The 21458-nt window shown below is 38.0% G+C and overlaps 1 protein-coding gene across 2 annotated transcripts in view; it reads right to left on the minus strand.

The window, feature by feature from the left end:
- The window catches only part of Enox2 (ecto-NOX disulfide-thiol exchanger 2), a 290611-nt gene extending 290260 nt beyond the window's left edge, over positions 1 to 351 (minus strand). Inside the window, exon 1 of one of the 2 annotated variants that reach the window (XM_063246421.1) lies at positions 144 to 351. The gene's annotated coding sequence lies outside the window, so the exon portion shown is untranslated. The remainder of the gene's footprint in view (positions 1 to 143) is intronic. The other variant, XM_063246423.1, reaches the window with a different exon arrangement.
- Between the last annotated feature and the right edge of the window lie 21107 nt (positions 352 to 21458).

Consider the following 21458-nt stretch of genomic DNA (forward strand, 5'->3'; position numbering starts at 1 on the left):
TACTCCCTCCCTCACAGAGGCGGAGCTGGGCGGAGTTAGGGCTGCACACCGCGGCCCCGGAAGCACCTTCCTTCCAGGGCCCCCTCGGTCCCTCAGTCCCCCAGTCCCCCGCCACAGCCACTCAGGCTTTCTGCCTCTCTGACCTCCAGTTTCCCGGCTACCGAAGCGCTACTCCTTAAAAACCGCGGAAAATCGGGCAGGCGTGGCACTCCTGGGCGCAGAGAACCCTCTTGGCATCCTAGGCAGAATAACTGTCTTCTCAACTCCACGCCTCGCGCTAGCCGGCCTACGCTCGGCACTTGGGCCCCGGACCACACGCTCACCCACACAGGGGTTGTTTCAGCGCTTCCTATTGGTTAGTGGTCACCAGGAAAGCCTGAGGACAAAACCTTGTCCTCCTGGGAAATGTAGTTCGCGGACCCTAAAGGCTGTTCTTCCAGGCGTCCGGGAGTTTTCAATACTAGTATTGGTGGAAAAAATGAAAGTAAAAACGAAGGATTGTGGGAGATGGAGTCGAGACATTTTTTAAAAATATAGATTAAAATACCCAGAATTCCTATCACTAGCGCCGCTTCCGTTAGTATGCCAAATGACTGAGGAGGGTATACTGGGTGTTGTAGTTTAGAGGACACTGCCGTGCAGAATCACTCTCATAGCCTATGAGGCTGTGCTTGTGCTAGCAGATGAAGGTTCTAGGTTTATTTTATTGTTCTTAAATTATTCTCATTTTATGGAAATTATTTTGTATTGTATTATGACTTAATATTCTCGCTGCTTTGAATTTTTACAACATTTATGTTAAGTTTTAAATTTTAACTGAAAAGGAGACATGGTCCTTTAAAACTGTCAGTTTATTTTGTGTGAACCACCTGTATTAGAGTCATTTTAAATGCTTGAGGAAATGTATATTTTGTTTATAATTGGGTATTATATTTACTCCTTAGAAACAGCATCATAATTAGACATAGAAATGTGATATAGACTAGCACAGAAAAAGACAACTTTGGAGAACAGCGACCACATACAGTACACTGTTGTAATACAAGAGTTTAGAACAGGTAGATAACTCAATCTGAATAATAAAAAAATTATCTATCCTTAAGAAAAAAGTCTTTAGAGTAAAAATATGTCTAAAAAGGAGATTAAAAATAGGTGGAGAAGACAATTTCAAGTGATATTAAATGTTGAGGAAAATGGTTATTAGAGTTAATTTCACTAAATTTTGACACACACATACTGTTAGAGACAAATTCTTTCATTTGAATAGATCATTACAATTGAATTCCTACAATTTTCTTGGTTAAGGACAACGTTTTGACTCACAAATAAAATGAAAGGACAGAGGGATTGCATTTTGCTAAGATAATTGGCTACATTTTTAAAAAGAAGTAGAGGAAAAGGATTTAATAGATTCAATCATTTATTGAGCAAACAGCTTTGTGCAAGGATCTGGACCAGGTACTATTGCTACAATGTAGTTCTTGTTCTCAATTAGCTGGCAATCTGTGCAAAAGAGGGAGATAAACAAACATACACTGTGGAAAAAGTACTTAGAAGAAATCTACATAGGATTACACGGAAACTTCGATAAAGGAGAACTCATTCTATTTCTGGAAGAGACCAGGCCTGACATGAAGAACCAGTAAGATATTTGTCATATCTAGGGCAAGGAAGTGACACATAGATTACGCAGAATGTGTACAGAGGCATATGGGCATGATAGAGTACAAGAAACAAGCAAATAAAAAGTTTCATACTGCAAAGGTTAGATTAAACAGGAATAATATAACAATGAGAGCAAATTCAAACTGGAAAGTAGTAGAGAACTATCAAAAGATTTGAAGGAAACAAATAGCATATAGAGTTGGTAGATGTAGGAAGTGAAGGAAAGGGAAGAGCCCATTATGACTTCCAACTTCTGACTTGGGAAACTGAATGGTAATACTATTCACTGAGATGTGGAACCCAAAAGAAAAGTAAGTTTTACCAAGGACTTGAGGAAATCAGTTTCAGGCATTTAAAACATTTTGGTGAAGATATCTGGAAGGCTAATGAAAACTACAGACAGTAAGCTCAGTGGTGTGGACTTAGTTGGAACTAGACATTTGAGAGACATCAGTATATACTTGGCAATTAAATAAGAGAAAATGGATTAAATTTCACTTACTGAGTATTGAGATAATTTTTTGTAGTACTGGGGTTGAACCCAGGACCTTGAACATGCTAGGCTTGCACTCTACCAGTAAATTCACACATCTCAGACAAAGATTCCATGTAGAACCATAGAAAATAAAAATATCCAAGTAGCAGATAAAGATATACTTTCAAAAGCATATGAATAAAAGGTCAGATAGATGAACCAATATCAAGTGGATATTTTTGGAATGAAGCACAGAGAGCACAAGTGACAGGAGGGCAGAAGAGTAACAAGGAAATATTCATTCATACATTCAGCAAGTATTTATTTTAACTATCATATGCCAGGCATGGTTCTAGATGCTAAGAATAGAGAAATGGGAAGCACACACACAGAAATAACAGCCTTGACTTTGGAGGTTGTATTCTATTAGAAATCATCAACATGCAAGAGAAATAATTAAAATGCAAGGCAATATGAAGTAATCATTCTGTATGGCTTATTGGAATATATGTACGTGTGCATACAAATAAAGTTGATACTTTTTGACCCATTGTTGTATATTAAGATGAATTTGTAATAGCAGCCCAGGTTAAATCTTCCTGACTTGGGGCTGGGGATTTAGCTCAGCGGCATAAGTACCTGCCTTGTAAGCAGGCGGTCGTGAGTTCAATCCCCGGTACCAATAAAAATGAAAAAGACAAAAAAACAAAACAAAAAAAAAAATCTTCCTGACTGGATTCAGAAATCAATTAATAGATCAAGTTTTGAGTTCCTGAATGAGTGCTGTGAATGAGCCAGAGTAGAGCCTAGATCATGGCTGGGATACAGATTTGTAATGTGGACCACATTTGGCTTCAATCTTTGCTTGGATTAATTGGTCATTCTGTAGCTATCTTAAAGGCTGGAGTAGATCCATAGTTAGTGTGTATCAAGCCAAGTTTACAACAGCCTGATATCAACACAAACTCTAGATTTGTACTCATGTTTTAGTCTGTGGCATGGACTACAGTACATCTATGATCAGTGTTAAAGCTCATACTGAGACTTCTAGAAATCTAGAGTAGCCTGAATTACATCTCACTGTGAAATGAATGGGCAAGATTTGTATTCCAACTTCAGCTACAATTAGATTTTAGTCTGTATGTAGGAAGAGACTTTAGAATCAGTCTTAGACCACAAATGGGGTTAGGGCTCAGCTCAAGGTTAGGCCTTAGGTTTTGGTCAGTATTGGAATCACTTTTATTTCTAGGCTTGGGAATTAACCAAACGTCAAGATTATGGCTCAGCCTAGGATTAATGTTCATGATGATTATTCTGCCTAGGAAAAGATTATATAAGTATATGAACAAGGTTTATGTTCAGTTATCCATCAGGTGAACTTTTAATTAATGTTACTGGTGAGAGTTTCTTCATGATGCAGTAATTATGTCTCACTCTGTTGCCAATGGTAAGGCATAGACTGTGTCTAATATTCAGTCTGTTGCCATGTTAGGATATTACCTGCTGTTATAGTATATATGTGGTGTTTTCCCCAAACCCTCATGCACTCCTAGTTGGTGCTTTTAGGAGGTGATTGGATCATAGAGGTGTGATTCTTTGCCATCAGTTGATTAGTTCAGTGACAAATTTATAGCTAAATGTGATGATGAGAGTTAAAGTGGATTGGAGGAGGTACGTCACTGGGAGTATGACCTAGAAGTTGATGCTTTCTCATTTAGTCACTCCTGATTCCTGCTGCCATATCATGAGCTGTTTCTTCTCTGCTATACCTCTATGCCCAGCTGTCTTGACATAGAGCCAGCCAAGACTATGTAATGAGACCTCTACAAACTGAGCCAAAATAAATTTCTTCTTCAAGTTGTGGGTGTCAAGTTGTGGGTGTCAAGTATTTCCAATGAGAAAGTAACTAAGACATCTTGTGATGTGCATGTATTAGTAAGCTTTGCATTACTACAGTGAAATTCCTGAGGCAACTAACTTAATAAAGAGAAATTATTTACTTAGCACACAGCTTTAGAAGATCAAGTCAGGCATTACCATTGGTTAGGGATTGTAGAGACGTTGCTGAACACCAATGACAGGAGTTCCTTTTGAAGTGAGTCATAATATCACACACAGAGAAGCACCGACGGAGGATGTGCAGAATCTCACAATCCCTTTGAGGGCAGGCTTTCAATAACCTAAGCACCTCTCATAAAACTCTACCTCCTCAAGAGCCTTAGCACCTCCCAATATCATCCTGGGTACCAAACCATTACATATGGACCTTTGCATGCCATTTAAAATACATGCAAACCATAGCAATGCCCTAGACTTTTGTTTCAAACCATAGTTAGCACTTCTTTTGTAGACAACATTTGGGTATAGTTTGTGGTAAGGGTTTTGATTATAAGTATGAGCAAGATTAGGAATGCATATTTGGCTGAGTAAACTCAAGTTGTGATTTCTGAGTTTAGTCAATGTCAAGTTCTGTCTTTGGCCACAGCTGATATTAGGAATGGTCTATGAAGCTAAGTGATAGGGACCCATTTGGCCCTTATTCTCTGGCCAGGGTTAAGGATCAGTCAGTGTGACCCAGGTTAGTATTTTGGTTTGGCCAGCATCAGAGTTGAGTCTGTAGGTAGTAGCCCCATTTTGACTTGTACAGCTTTTATATTTACTGTGTGATGGAGGTGATATTATGTGACTGAACTTTTTCATAGTTTGAGGGATACTAAGCCAGAGTATAACTTACTATAAAGAAGGTTTTTGGGCTAAAAGCATCAACAAACTTTTCAGATTGTGGATGTTACATTTCAGTCTATGGATAGAGTTGAGCTAAATATTCAAAGCTCATAGACTCTAGCTTGAGTTCAAGTTTAGAAGCTCAGGTTACAATCAGGACTTTTCTATGAAGCTGTAGATAGGACTTGAGTTCAGAGTGTCCATGTACTGTTGTTAGTCTGAGACATAGGTTTTGGCTAGTGTAACAGAAATTTGTGTATTAGTAGAGAAGTTCAATCTGTATTAATTGTTAGTGACCAAACTGTGCCCAATGTTATGGGTGTATCTATATTCAATTTAGGAGTAGATTTGTAGCCAAACTGACTTCTGAACCTTCAACTAGTGCTAGGACTCAGTCTGTAGCCACTAACGTGGTGAATTTTATGGATTTAAGACTGACAAAGGTTAGTATTCAGATTCAGCCTGTTGTTGGATCTAAGAATGTGAGGAGGGATTTGACTAACTTTGCAATGTTAGGAATCATCCCAAGTCAGTGCTTATATTTTTTTATTTTATTTATGTATTTTTGGTACCGGGATTGAACTCATGACCTCGCGCTTGCAGGGCAGGCACTCATGCCACTGAGCAGTGCTCATATTGTGGCCAGAAATCAGGCTCAGATCTTGGCCACAGTGAATTCAATCTGTGTTCAGGGTTAAAGTTAAATTTGTTGCTAAGCTTTAGACTAAGTATATAAAATGTGTTTGTGTCTTCTTTACTTAGTTTTTCCTTGATTCATTTTTTTAGGGTTTGGGTTTAGTCCTTTCCCAGTGCTGGTGAGCAGTTTAGTTTCTAGTTCCTATAGCCATGCTATGGTCAGAATTGAGATCCAGCCTAGGAATAGCATTTAAACTAGAAATAAGGTCTAGTCTATCTCAAAGATTCAGCATCAATCACTAGTCATTTTGGGAGAATGAGATTTATTTTCAGGTCAAAAGCTCAAGTTAGAGGTTAAGCTTATGGACTCTAGCTGTGATGAGAGTTAGAATTCAGTCTGTGATCAGGGTTTAATATGCAATCAATAACATGTTTGAAGCTATAAGGTTTAGGAGACAAATTAATGGCCACTGATAAGGCTCAATCTATTTCATTATTAGGGAATTATTGAATGATCAGATTTATGAACCCATCAACAAGCCAGTTTTGAATTTGGGCTCTGAATAGAGTTAAGTCTCAGGCTGTGGGTATGTACAAGGTTTGTCTGTGAGCAGGATTAGGGCATATGCTGTGGTCATAATATATCGTCAAGTTTTGTAGAAGATTGAGTTTCACTTCTTGAGAATGATTAAGTCAGTCTTTGGACTTGTTTAGATCTTGGTCTCCGTACATGTTTTCATCTCTGTATGAGGCCAAGTTTAGTAGTCACTTCGTTGCCAATGTTGGGGTCATTTTCTGGTTAGTGCTAAGTCTGTGGAAATTGTAGCTGGATTAGTTTCTTAGATCAGATCTCACGTTTGTGATTGAATTAGAGTGCCATCAGTCTGTGGTCATGGTGATAGTTTAGTTAGTATATGTGCTGAGCTCTCATTTTGTAGTGAGTTAGAATGTTAGATATATCCAGAGTTAAGTCACTGTCTGCAGCTTAGTCTACAGACTCAGCCTGGGATCAGGCTTAGGGTCTATGACTAATGTTTTATTAGAACTTTGTATGAATATAAATTGATTTGTGGGCCATAGTTGTGATACAATAGAAGATCAGGAATGGAGAAGTAGTCTAAGACTAGCCATAACTAGTTTTTCTTGGACCAGACTTGGTCAGTAAGTATGTAGGTAGGCTGGGGTTCTCAGTTTAATCAAGGTTAAGACTTTGGATGTCATCATAAAGAGGCTCATTTTATAAGCAGAATCAAATTCTCCATTAGTGGCCAAGGAAAGGGATTTGCCTATAATTGCAGAGTTAGAAACTCAGCTTTTTTGGGTTAGATATAGAGTTGGTGACCAGCTTTAAACAAGGGATTTGTATTCAAAGTTGTCAGTGTGGTCTGTGACTAGTCTTTTTATTTTTTAAAGGAAAAAGAGAAAAAAAAAAGCAGAACAAAACCAAACAGTATAAGGATACAAGTAATTCAGAACTACAAAAAAACAGTAAGCTATCACCATTTAATAGATTACTCGCTATCATCTTAGAAATGGTGTTTCAGGTCACAGGATCAAAGCTCACAAAGCGAACCTTCAAACAGTGAGACTGCAAACAGTTGTGTTCAGTAATCCAATCCAAAATATTAATATGGTCTTCTATGTAACACACCTAAACCCCCTTGCTGTTGTATCCTTCAGGGCACTTTTCTTTCCTTCTCTTTATTACAACAAAATTTACACATTTTGGGCTTTATTGCTCCCTTAGATCTTATTACTTTTTTGTAAGAGAATAAAATCAAGCATGGTAAAACAAAGCTGTCAGTCAAAACCAAGGATAGACATAGCACATGATGTAAAAACAGAGTACAAGGTTATCAACAATAGTTACCATTATGCCTCTTGCATCCTTAAGAATTGTCTATCTCTTTAGGTATTATAAAGTTAAACAAAACAGTAGAGAACAAGACCAATAAAACCTAAACTTTGTAAATATTACAGAACTTCAAAAGAGGATAATAGTCAAACCGGAATGGGCATCATAGTGAATCTTATTGCCTTCAAAGTAGTTGCCTATACTCTGATACTTGATACTTTAATACAGAGCAGAATAGAGTTTAATCAGTCAAAACAAGGTAACGGGGGTATTACAGGACTTCAAGTTGATAGGAAATCAAAAAAAGTTACTATAATATATCCTGCTAGATTTTTGATTTTTCCCCTTAGTTTAAAAAAGAAATTTAAAAAAATTAAATAATTTTTAATGAATAAGGGAGAGGTTGAGATAAAAAGGGGGCATAACAACATAACAATACAGGTTAAAGCATGACACTTTCAGCAACCTAGTGCTTCACCACCAAATAACCCAACTTAATAGTAGTTACCATAGTGTCTTTTTCCTTGAAATATTGCAATATAACTTCATATGCTATAGCATCAAACATATCAAGACTGTGTAACACCATTCAAGTGGATGAAAGCATTGTAGAGTATTTAGAACCAGCTAACAGAAAAAATGATCAATGGTTTCTATATTGTCTCTTTGCCTATAACAATTTTTGTTTATACTACCACATACCATAAAATCCAGCAAGCCACAACATGATAAAATCAATGGAGACAGAAGAGCTGTAATTTGGTACAGCTTCAAGAAAAGGTGGTATTAAATCAGCACTAGCTATTATGATGTCTTGTTTTCTTCAAAATAGCTGTTCATTGCATAACAGGCCATAATATTAAATAGCCCAAAATAAAGCCATTCCAATCAATGAGTGAAAACTTTATAAGGCTTCAAGGCCACATAATGGGGAATCATGGTTACCACATTTTATAATGGTTACCACCATTTATATATTTGAAACATTTTCTATACTAGGGAGACTATTTGGTGTTCACAGATGTGAGTTTGATTTAGTTCACTTATGAGTATGGTTTCAAGCTGCGCCCATTTGTTGATAAATACCTCAATGTGATCCTTCTTTATAGCTGAGTAGTACTCCATGGTATAGAAATACCACTTTTTTATCCATTCCTCAGTTGATGGACATTTGGATTGTTTCCAAGATCTGGCAATTACAAATTGTGCTGCTATAAACATAGGTGCGCATATATCATCACTGTGGTATGATGCTTTCAGTTCTTCTGGGAAGATGCCTAGAAGTGGAATTGGAACAAATGGGACTTCCAATCCCAGCTTTTTGAGAAATCTCCAGACTGACCTCCACAAAGGTTGTACCAGTCTACACTCCCACCAACAGTGTAGGAGAGTTCCTTTTTCCCCACAGCCTCTCCAGCACTTGTTGGTTTTCTTGATCCTAGCCATTCTTTCAGGAGTGAAATGCAATCTCAGTGTGGTTTTAATTTGCATTTCCCTAATAACCAATGATGATGAACATTTTTTCATGTATTTATTTGCCATTTGTATTTCTTTCTCTGAGAAGTGTGTATTCATCTCAGATGCCCATTTTTGGATTGGGTCATTGAATTTTGGGGGTCTGAGTTTTTTAATTCTTTACATGTTTTAGACAAAAGTCCCTTGTCTGAGGGGGAAGTTCACTAAGATCTTTTCCCAATTCGAGGGTTTTCTTTTCACTGTGCGGGAGATTTTTTTTTTTTTTGAATTACAGAAACTTTTTAATAAGAGGTGATCCCAGTTATTGATTCTGGGAAGTATTTCCCATGCAGTTTGAGTCCTGTTCATGAATTCTCTACCTACCCCTATGTCTTCAAGGTTTCTACCTAATTTGTCTTCCAATAGATTTAGTGTTTCTGTTTTAATATTCAGATTTTTGATCCATTTAGGTTTTAATTTAGTACATGGTGATAGGTTTGGGTCGAGTTTTAGTTTTCGGCAAATGGAGAGCCAGCTTTTCCAACACCATTTATTAAAAAGACTGTTGTTTTTCCAGTGAACATGTTTGGCCCCTTTATCAAAGATAAGTTGGTTGAGTGTGTTTGTAGTTGTGGTTGTATCTTCTAATCGATTTCATTGATCCTCTGCTCTGTTTTGATTCCAGTACCATGTTTATTTTACTACTGTTGCTTTGTAGTATAACTTCAAGTCAGGGATTGTTATGCCTCCTGTCTTGCCTTTGCTGCTTAGAATTGCCTTTGGTATTCCAGGTCTCTTCTGGTTCCAGATGAATTTTAGGAGTGATTTCTCTAGATCTATAAGGTATGTTGATGGTATTTTTATTGGGATTGCATTGAATCTCTATAACAGTTTTGGGAGAGTGGCCATTTTCACAATATTTATTCTTCCTATCCATGAACATGGAATATCTTTCCATTTTCGGAGATCATCCTCAATTTCTTCTTTCAGTGTATTATAATTCTCCCTGTATAGGTCTTTCACTTCTTTCGTAAGACTAATTCCTAAATATTTCATTTTTTTGCTTGCTAGTGTGAAGAGTGTGGCTTCTCTTATTTCTCTCTCTATGATTTTGTTGTTAGTGTATAAGAATGCTATTGATTTCTGAGTATTGATTTTGTATCTAGCTACATTACTCAATTTATTTATTATATCTAAGAGTCTTTCAATGGAGGTTAGGGGTCTTCTATGTAGAGTATCATGTCATCTGCAAATAATGACAATTAACCTTCTTCTTTTCCTATCTTTACCCCTTTTATTTTTCTCTCTTGTCTAATTGCTCTGGCTAGTACTTCCAGTACTATATAAAATAGTAGAGGTGATAAAGGACATCCTTGTCTTGTGCCTGGTTTTAAAGTAAAGGCTTTCAATTTTTGGCCAGTTAGTATGATACTGGCTGTTGGCTTGTCATAGACGGCCTTTATTATATTGAGGTAAAGACCATCTATTCCAATTTTCTGTTAAGTTCTTATCATGAATGTATGTTGGACCTTATCAAAGGCTTTTTCTGCATCTATGGAAAGGATCATGTGATTTTTACTTTTGGCTTTATTGATATGGTGAATTAAATTTATTAATTTACGTATGTTGAACCATCCCTGCATGCCTGGGATGAATCCCACTTGGTCATGGTGTATAATCTTCTTGATGATTTGCTGGATCCTATTTGCCAATATTTTATTGAGGATTTTTGCATATGTGTTCATTAGGGAGATTGGTCTGTAGTACTTTTTCAGTTGGGTCTTTCTCAGGTTTTGGTACTAGAGTAATATTTGCTTCCAGAAATGACTTGGGAAGGATTGCTTCCCTTTCAATTTCATTGAAGAGTTTGAGGAGTGTCAGTATTAGGTCTTCTTTGTATTTCTTGTAGAATTCTGCAGTGAATCCATCTGGGCCTGGGCTCTTCTATGTAGGTCAGGAATTAATTACATGTTCAATTTCATTGGTAGAGATTGGGTTATTCAGCAGTTTTACATCCTCTTGATCTAGCTTTGGTACTTCATATGTTTCTAAGAATCTATTTCTTCTGTGTTATCAAACCTTTGAGAGTAGAGGCTTTCGAAATAGGTGTTGATGATCTTCTGTATTTCTATTGAGTCTGTAGTGACTTCATCTTTTTCATTTCTTATTGCATGGATTTGAGCTCTTTCTTCCCTTTTTAAAATAAGGTTGGCTAGGGGCTTATCGATTTTATTTATTCTTTCAAAGAACCAACTCTTTGATTTGTTGATTCTTTGGATTGTTTTCTTAGTCTCTATTGAGTTGATTTCTGCTCTGATTTTTATAATTTCCTCTCTTTTTTTGGCTTTGGGCTTGACTTGCTCTTCTTTATCTAGCTGTTTGATGTGTAGAATCATGTTGTTTACTTGTATTCGTTCTGTTTTCCTGATGTGGGAACTCAGTGCAATAAATTTTCCTCTGAGGACGGCTTTCATTGCATCCCATAGATTCCGGTAAGTTATATCTGTATTTTCATTTGTTTGTAGGTATTGCTTAATTTCTTTTTTAATTTCCTCTGTGACCCACTGATTACTCAAGAGTGTGTTATTCAGTTTCCATGTGTTTGTGGGATTTTTGCAGTATCTTTTATCGTTAATTACTAATTTCATAGTGCTATGGTCTGATAGCATGCAAGGGATAATTTCAACTCTTTTGCATTTATTTAAATATGTTCTGTGAGTTAATACATGGTCTATTTTAGAGAATGACCCATGTACTGCTGAGAAGAATGTGTATTTTGTTGTTGTTGTTGGAATACTCTGTATATGTCTATTAAGTCCATTTGTTCACAGGTGCAATTCACTTCTTCTATTTCTTTGTTGATTTTCTGTTTGGTTGATCTGTCCATTGGTGTTAATGGTGTGTTATGATCTCCTGTCAGAATTGTGTTACTGCTGATTTGGTTTTTCATTCCTGTTAGTACTTGTTTTATATAACTAGGTGCTCTGGAGTTTGATGCATATATATTCAAGGTAGTTATCTCTTCCTCTTGGAGTTTTCCCCTAACCAGTATGTAGTGACCTTCTTTATCCTTTCTGATCATTATTGGCTTAAAGTTGACTTTGTCTGCAAACATAATAGCTACCCCGCTTTTTTTGGGTTCCTGTTGCGTGAAGTATTGTTTTCCATCCTTTGACTTTCAGTCTGTGAGTATCCTTTTGAGTTAGGTGGGTTAACTGTAGACAGCATATGGTTGGATTTTGTTTCTTGATGCATTCTGCCAGTCTGTTTCTTTTAATTGGTGTATTGAGACCATTTACATTAATAGTAAGAACTGTTATATATTGGTTTATTGTTGACATATTATCTTTCTGCTGTTGCATGTTTATCTTTCTGCTCTGTTCAACTGTCTGCTTTGTTTAGTGGTTTTTTCCTAAATGTATCTAGACTGTCTTTCAGTATTCTTTGCAGGGTTGGCTTGATGATCATGAAATTTTTCAGCTGATCTTTGTCGTGGAAGTATCTTATTTCTCCATCGAATTTGAAGGACAGTTTTGCAGGGTACATAAGCCTAGGTTGGAAATCATTTTCCTTTAGGATCTGAAATACATCACTCCATGCTCTTCTTGACTTTATTGTTTGTGCTGAGAAGTCTGCTGTAATTCTGATAGGTTTTCCTTTATAGGTCATCTGTCTTTTCTCTCTGACAGCCTTTAATATTCTATTCTTTTGTTCAATTTCTGGGATGGTCATTATTATATGTCTGGGTGTAGATTTATTTTGGTTGTGACTATTTGGAGTTCTATATGCTTCATTGATCTTGATATCAGTTTCCAATCTCATGTTTGGGAAAGTTTCAGCTATTACTTCTCTAAATATCTTCTTGACATCCTTTATGTTGTCCCCTTCTTTTTCATTTATCCCTATCAACCTTATGTTGTTTCTCTTTGCGTCATCCTGTAGGTGTTGAATTGTTATTTCCTGATTTCTTATTATTTTTAAAAGATATTTTCTTTCCTGTTCACTGTTTGCAATCTTGTCTTCGAGGTCTGAGATTCTATCTTCATATTCATTGAGGCGGTTTTTACAACTTTCAATGGAGTTTTTGATTTCCTGTATATCTCTTTGCATCTGTTTTATGTATTCTGTTTGTTTCTTACATTGTTCATCCAGGGATTCTATCCTTTTGTTTAGTTCCTCTAATTTTTTAACTGCCTCTTCTTTAGCTATGTTTAGCATCCTCTTCATTTCATTTATCAATTCTTCTTTCATCTGAGAGAATATTTCTAGTTTGAAATCCTTCAGGGCTTCCCATACTTGCTTCTTTATTTCACTTACCATTATTTCAGATATTTCAGTCATTTGGCATGTGTTTTCTTCTATGCACATGGCTCCTGGGCTTTCTTGGGATGGGCTGGATGTTTGAGATTGCATTTTGGTCTTTTGTTTTGTCATTTTCCTGTATTTTGGAGCTTCAAGTGTTGTTCCAGGTGTGGGAGAGAGGTCTGCCAGCCTGGGATGGGGTTCCCTGCAATGGACCCACTCACTGGACCCAGCAGGGACCCACGACCTGGTCCTCAGGCCAGGAAGAGTGTCCCCTCAGGCTGGGCAGGATACCCAGTCGCCGCTGCTACAGTCTCTGATCTGGCCTGGTCCCAGGTCCGGTGGGGAGCCAGCCTTGTCCCCAGGTCAGGGAGAAAGTTCCTGCAGGTTGGGCGGAGCTCCCAGCCACTGCTGTTACACTCACCCATCTGGCCTGGTCTATTGGTCTGTGACTAGTCTTAGGAGATTTGCTACTCAGCCTGTGGCAAGAGATAGTGGTTTAGTTATATCTCAATAGAGTTGGCCTAAATGAGCTTTTGAAAAGCAGATTTCTACACCCAAAATAATAGGCATGTGGGGAAAGAATCATGGATAGAAGCTGATTCCTGAATGTAGACCACCAGTGTCCTTGGGATCTCAGATGTGTGTGCTTGAAAGGCAGGGCAAACAGATGAGATTGAGGGAAAAGAAAAGAATTGGTAACTCAAAGGAAGCAGATACATGAGAGGCAGATACATACTTCTTGAAGGAGAGACATTTTTACAAGTGTCTGGTGGGAGCAGTGTAATTTGGAAAAATTTGAAATGGGTGGAAACTTCCATTTGTTAAGTTCTTCTTTCATGTTTTTGTGCCAATAATGGACTTTCCTGAGCATTCTTTCCAAGTTATTCCCTACCTCCCCTCACACTACACTGACCTCCTTCAGATCACATTCATCACATGCTTAATAAATGTCTGTGCAATGTTTCATGCATGCTTGCTTTCACGTGCATGCTCCCATGGAGGCTTTATTACTTATTTCCATTATATAGATGAGAAAATAGGTAAGCTAATAAGTTTTGAAAGGATTGCACAGTTAGTAACTGAAGAGCTGGGTTTCTAATCCAGTTTTATGTGACTCCAGTCTCTTACTATCTTTGCCTGATACCCCTTGGCCTGTATTATATATGTGTGATTAATATTTCACCTTTATCTCTTGACTTCAATAATTTTGTCATATTTCATTCTCATAATTCTGAAAAGTCATTCATATTATCATTAATGTCTCCTTTTCACAGTTAAGAAAACATACTGAGAAGCATTATTTTCTCAGTATTATACAGCTAGTAAGTAGACATTTGGACTTTGATACAGGCTGACTGGGGAAGGATTTAGTGGTAGGGATGTGCTAGGTTTCCATTCTGCAGTTCACTATAGTGATTTTCAAATTGTGAGAAGACTGAGAGGCTGTGAAAAAAGGCATGTCACATAATCTCCATAAGGGTATGTATAGGTAGAGAACCCCCTCCATCACAATCAGTGAGTATAAAATGAGACTTACTAGTGGTATACTGTGTGTATGAACGATATGCATCAGGAATAAATAGATGATTGCAGAAGTTGGCATCCATATTTTTGCCTATGCCAAAGATTAACCTTGCCATTAGTATTTCCAAGGGAATATATCATCATTTTTCATTGTTTCCACAGTCTGTTCTTAGCTTGGTTTATTTACATTATATCAGACATTTGTGTCTTTCACCTAGGGAATTTTTAGGCTGTGGTTAAGAAGGATTACATTTCTGCTTTCAATATGGATGAATAAGCTCCTACTGGACTTGTGGAATATTATTAAACAGATGAACATAATCATATATGAGAATCCCACTGGACTAGGGTGAGGGAGCAGAGAGAGACAGACAGACAGAGAGAGAACTGAAGCAGTAACAATTTTTAAACCCCAAATTTGATTAAATGCATCAATATACAAACCTACAAACTCAATAAACTTGAAACAGAATACACTCAGACCTACTTTCTGACTCAATGATTGATGATTGATCTTTCTCCAGATAAATCCTGTGTATAAATGAATACATTGAAAGAGTAATTCAGAGGGCCTGGGATTTAGCTCAGTGGCATAAGTGCCTGCCTTGCAAGTGCACAGTCATGAGTTTGATTCCTGGTACCAAAATTTTTTTTCTAAAAAAAAAAAGAGTAATTCAGAACTGCCTTGTTTCTGTTTTTTTACTTTCTGATGCTACTCATGGTCAACACTCAACCCTGGTGTATGCCATGCTGCTATCTCAATGTCACGTTCTCTTCATCTTTAATAGGTATAACTTTGCCTTATGTGACCCACTACTCTATATTCAAAATGATGTGCACTTTGGAGACATTAGTGTGGAGGATGTACAATCTCTGGTTTGATAGAAGTGAACAATAGGTCTCCAACCCACAATCATGGAGGTCTTATGAGCAGGTCTCATGAGTGGGTCTCAACTATTTTTCTTTGCTCTCACTTGTAACTGTCAAACCACTGTCCACGAACTGTAGACCCAATAATTTCTAAAACCTAAAGGTTTTTATAAAATGTCATCAAAACTCATTAGGCAATGAAATTTGATATGAGATTATTTGTAGCCTTTAATCTATTCACGTTATTATTCATTTTGCTATAGATACAATAAAGTGTTTGTAACACCTTCCAGGGATACTATATGATGTATCATATATCACTATGTTAACTGTCTAAAATCCCCTAAATTCCAAATTTCATAAAGGCTCTGACTCTAATGTTTTTGTATGAAGAATTTGAGACACACACATTCTCTCCTCCTTGACTCTCATTCAGATGACATCTTCCTCACTTCATCCTATATGTGGCATCATCTGCCCAGGTCGTGGAACAAGAATCCTGAATGCTTTTATAGTAAAGCTGCATGCCATAAAAAATAATGAGTTAGATTACTATGATATGGAAAATATGCTCAGAAAATATCTTCACTTTTTTCTTCTATTCTAGGCTCAGATTTGAAAACATCTTTTTTCCATATCATGTTGGCAAACGCTTTGATGTCTTCCACTTAAGGTTTTATTTGTCATTTGACTGAAAATGTGGTCTTACTGCTAAGCTGCATACCTGCTAACTTCTTCTACTATGACTTCTACTGTTATATTAACACACAGGACAATTTGCCAAGTTTTTGTTTCAAAGAGTAGAATCCAACTTCTTTCGATGTATTCACTTAATCTCTATAATAATTTTATGAATAGGATACTATTATTATTATCATCCCAAGTTTTCAGATGAAAAAATGAAGTAAGAGAAACTAAATTGCTCTAATCTATATAGCGTAGAATTAGCTGTGAAAGGTTTTTTAAAAATATCTGTTCTTCCTTTGCATCTTTACCTTCTTTTGAAATTGGCTTATGGGGTAAACTAGCAGACAGGCTTAGAGACAGTAAAGGAGGAGGAAGGGCTGTAACTCTGGGCATCCAGCCACCCTTCCCTTCCAGGATCTAGTTAGGCCAATATATTTTTATACTCACATTTCCTATGGAGGCAGGGATGTGAAATTCATTATGTGTATTTCTTGATGTGATGATTTGACTGGAAAACCAGACACTATGGAAGTGTCCCTTCACAGATCACTAAGGCCCACTCTGATGTAAAACGTTACACATTGATGGGTATGTTTTCATTAGTTTTCATGACTGTATCAGCATGCATGTGTTTAGTACACAGGTTCTCAAATTTTAGTCTAATCTCAGGTACCTGGACAAAATCGCAAGTATTCCAAGGGTCCTGTTCTCAGAGATTGGATCAATTTAGCTGGAGTGGAACGCAACACCTTGTTAATTCACACCTGGGATGATTCTAATGTAGGTGGTTTGTACAGCCTATATTTTAAGAAACAGTAGGATCATGGGCCAGGGTAGCTTCTGTAGCCAGAATGCTGGTAAGTGGTTCAATTTTACGTTCAGTCAATCCAACCTGCTTCTCTTAACCTCTGTTTGCTCATTTGTAAAAATGAATAATGATACTGTTTGTCTCAGAGGGCAGAATATGTTTATTTAAAGGATATCTTATTTGATGGCCTGCCCCATCATCAGCAATCAATTAGTAAAGGTTCTTATTGTTCCTGTAACACTGTTTATGTTATTCATTACTGTGTTAGGAGAAATATAAGACATGGTCTCCACCTTGTAGTACTTACAGTTAAGAATACTAAGTAAAGCACATGAAGAATCTAGAGAACATTTACACATGTGTAATGTTAGTTTAAGCATGGGTAGAAAAGAAAAATCTGGAGACAAAAATGATTGAGAACTAGGAGTGAGCTAGCCTGTCTGCAGGACTTCATGGACACCAAGAATTGCTTATAATAGAAGAGTTGCAGTATGATGATAATGAAATAAATCAAAGTAGTGCTATCTAGTACTCATAGAAGGTAGAGGTCAACTGCAGACCGAGAGCTCAGAAGAATCCTCATGGAGGACATAGAAATTGAGCAGGACCTCAGTGGAATGGGATGGCTTGACTAGGCGGAGAGGAAGAGAATAGGACATTCTAGGTCTGGATTGGCACAGAGACAGGAATGGAGACTAACACAGGGGATTCAAGTCACATTGGATTATCAGAGTTGTGCACCAGAAGGCTTTATCGGCACAGACTACAAGGATAACAGCACCTGTAACATTGCCTCCACTCCCCCTTTCCTGACTTGTGCAGAACACACGTCCAGAGGACATACCAATAAATAATTAAGACAAGAGGTGGTCTCAACTCCTGGGCAGGGAGTTTCAAAGTAGGACCAGGAATATCAGTTATACCCTATGGCTCTTTTTCTCCTGCGAAGGATTTCAAGAGCCTAAAAGAGTGAAAAGGTAGAGCTCTTATAGACAGAGGAGTGAGGGTAAGAATAAAGGTGGGCAGGGGTGCTTGGCATCCACATCTATGTTCACAGTTTGGCCCTCAGCTGGTTATTGGGGATTGGAAGGACAATGGATCCCATGTTCCTGGAAAACTTGACATAGGGTGCTCCTCCTTTGTTTTCTACAATATCAGATGTTACACAAAGACACATGCAGATCAAGTAGCAATTGTCACCAGGAAGCCAGGTCCCAACACCACAAGGAACTGGCAACACTTACTCCTCAGTTCTTTGCGTTTTTGAAGAAAGAATTCCAACCAATAGGCATTCGTACAGAATAAAGGCAGTTTATTGCAAAGTGATAGATTTTCAGAGCTACAGAAAGAGAATACACTGCCAAATGTGAAGGGGGGCAAGTTCTAAGAAAGATGGTGATTGAGCCAAATTAAGATTCAGGATACATTTATGTGATTAAATGAGTCTTTAAGAAATATCATTTTCTTCATCAGAAGTCATTCTTTTATAAGGAAAATGAGTTTTTTTTTTTTTAAAAAATGAACTTCAAAAGGGAGAAGGTTCCTGTTTACCCCTAGGTACAATGTTTCCATTTAGATTGTTTTGAGACCTTGAATTGTTTTTAAAACCCTTTTCCCATGGTCTGTATTTTTGTAGTCCCTGGATCTTATCAGTATGCTTAGAGGAGTTTACATTGTCTTGGGTAGTAAGTTTGAAACAATAGGCTTGTTTAGATTTTTTTGTATAGCTCATGTTTAAAAAAAAAAAAACAGGAAATGGGAGTGGGGGTGGGGGTGGGGGTGGGAATCGTATCTTCACCTCAGCTGCCTGTCTCTGGTCTGCTAACGTCTAACTTTCTGCTTAACACAAATCATGTGCCCTACCCTCAAAGAGTCAAGAATCTATGGAAGAAACAAACATACTAGCAACTGTAATGCGATACTAGTAACTGTATGCGATACCCATCCTTTTCTAGTTTGAAGTGTGTTTCTGCAACATGATGATTTGGATTTAAATCTTTACATTTAGTTTACATTTTTCATCCTCCTAGAAATAAACCATCATCAAGTCACAGAAAGCAGCACATGATCACACAGTGTGGGAGAGCGAGACAGCAAGCCCTAGTAATCACTAGGGCCACCAGGAAGAAGTAAGAGGGAAAAAGCCTTCAGGTCTCTTAGTGGCACTAAAAATCACTCATTCAGACACCTTCCTCAAGCCAGCACAATAATCTTCCAATAAGCTACGTGTGGTCTCTTTGAGATAACCCTCTGTTCATTTGGCACCAACCAACCCTCTTAAGAGGGATTAGAAACAAGAACGTCCCAGAGGAGCAGGCCACAGATCCTGAGGTGAGACAGAAGGAATTAAGTAACTAGCAACCTGGAGACCAAAGTGACTTAGATCCAGGAAAGAAACACCCTGTGTGATGGACCTAAGTGTGAGCTAAGACGACTAATAAGAGATGATTGCGGTACTACATTTATACAAATTAAAGAAACACTTGCTGCATGCCAGAAGTGGTTACAAGCAGTAACACTTTAATTCTTTACGGTAAGCTTATGTGATATCCACTATTTTTATTCCTACATTACAGGTGTGGAAACTGAAGCATATTAAGTATATACTTAATCTATTAAGCATATTTGGTAACTACCCTCTTTCTCAGAACTCTCTCTCCCTGTACTTGGAACCTCTAATAGTGTACCTTGTCTGTGGATCATACATTATCCCAATAATATTCTCATCAATAAGATAAAATGTTCAAAGTCTAGAATTTGGAGGATTCTAGGGTCAAAGAGCCTTGCAAGTACAGCCAACTAAAGTGAATTGTTTATTGTTTCTTGCCTCACTCACTGTCATTGCCTGCCACATCCTGAATGGCACATTGTTTAGGAAGTAGCCAGCGAGTGGCTTTGTGAAAACAGAAAGATGGCTAGACATGCAGATAGAGTAGACAAGGTGTTCCACAGCAAGAGGAATTAAGAAGATTTGAAAACCTTTTGCAAGTGTGTCAAGGGGATACTTGGTTTTAAATCCTCCTAATCTAAGTCCTGGAAAGAAAGGTTAAAGGAAGGTAGAAGCACATGAATAAAAAGTATGGGAAGAGTTGTTGTGGTGGAGTAGGCCTGTACTTCTAGCAGTCTGGGAGGCTGAGGCAGGAGGATCACAAGTTCAAGCCCAGCTTGGGAATTTAGTGACTTAGTGAGATCTTGTCAAGGCAAAGGCCTTGGGTTTAATCCCAGTACCGTATATAAAGAAAGGCAGTATTGGCATGGCTGCAATCTGACCTATGGACTAAAGTGCACCCTCTGGCGTGGTTGAGACAGACTTTAAACCAAAACCAGAAACTGTCCTACAACGAGAAATCCTCCTTTGTGCCTCTTGCCCCTCATCCAAATGCCTCCAGGAAGCCTCATGTAGAGCACATGGTTTGTGGCATTCTCTGGTGCCACCTGCTGGACAGAAGAAGATAATCATTAGAATGTGGGAAACTGGGTAATTAGGTTTGGAGGAGAAAAAGCAACAGGAGGCTGGACCAAAGGGGTAATGCTGCAGTGAGCAGGCATCAAAGGGGTCTAGTGCATCCTGGGGACAGCTGGGTCCCTAGAGAAAATGGAAATGTGGAAAGGGAGCCAAGGAGAGTAGTATGTCAGAGATAACATATTTGTTGTCTTCAGTCTACGGGACCCAAGTGTAGCAGCATCAAATGGAACAGTACTTACTTGTACTGCTTACCACATGCCAGCACTGTGCCACAGATTTCCATGCACTTCTGTTCATTTTATCTTTACAGGCACTCTGTCAAGCATACCCACTTTGCAGATGGGTAGAGTGAGGCTCAAAAAAGTGAAGTCCCTTACCAGAGTTAATTCTGGATTAGAGACTTCAGTCAAGTTATTAGTCATTACACCGTCCACTGTAGCTGTGACTCAGCATGTCAGTGAGGATAGGGTATGGGAAGTAGACATACAAAGAAGGAGGCTTTGGGGTCATGTAGGCTCTGGTGCCAGTGGAGGAAAAGTGGAAGAAGTCAGAAAAACTACTGCCTCATCCATCTGTACTTTCACACATGTGGAACAAAGTAAAGCGTGATCCCGAGCTCCTCCACCCACTCCCTCTGTAAGTACACCAGAAATTTTAGGCAACTTCTCTATCCAGAGCTTTGTGGGACATTCCCGGGTGTCCTGGTATACCAGGGTTATTTGTTTTTCCCTACCCCCACACACTCCAGGTCTCCTGAATTCCTTGGATGGAGGAGTGGGTTGGTTTATCTTTTAGAAAATGCTGTCCCCTAGACAACAAAAGACAGAAAACAAATACCATTTGTGCTGACTGAAGAATTAAAGAATTAGAGAAAGACAGTGTGTGTGTGTGTGTGTGTGTGTGTGTGTGTGTGTGTGTGTGAGTGTGTTTGTGTGTGAGTGTGTGTGTGTGTTGTAGTCAGGGGTTGTGAGGAGAATAATTAGAATCA

The sequence above is a fragment of the Cavia porcellus genome, unplaced genomic scaffold, assembly GCF_034190915.1.
Source record: "Cavia porcellus strain 051 isolate PalLab524CR breed Dunkin Hartley unplaced genomic scaffold, mCavPor4.1 scaffold_3, whole genome shotgun sequence".
Classification (NCBI taxonomy): Eukaryota; Metazoa; Chordata; class Mammalia; order Rodentia; family Caviidae; genus Cavia; species Cavia porcellus.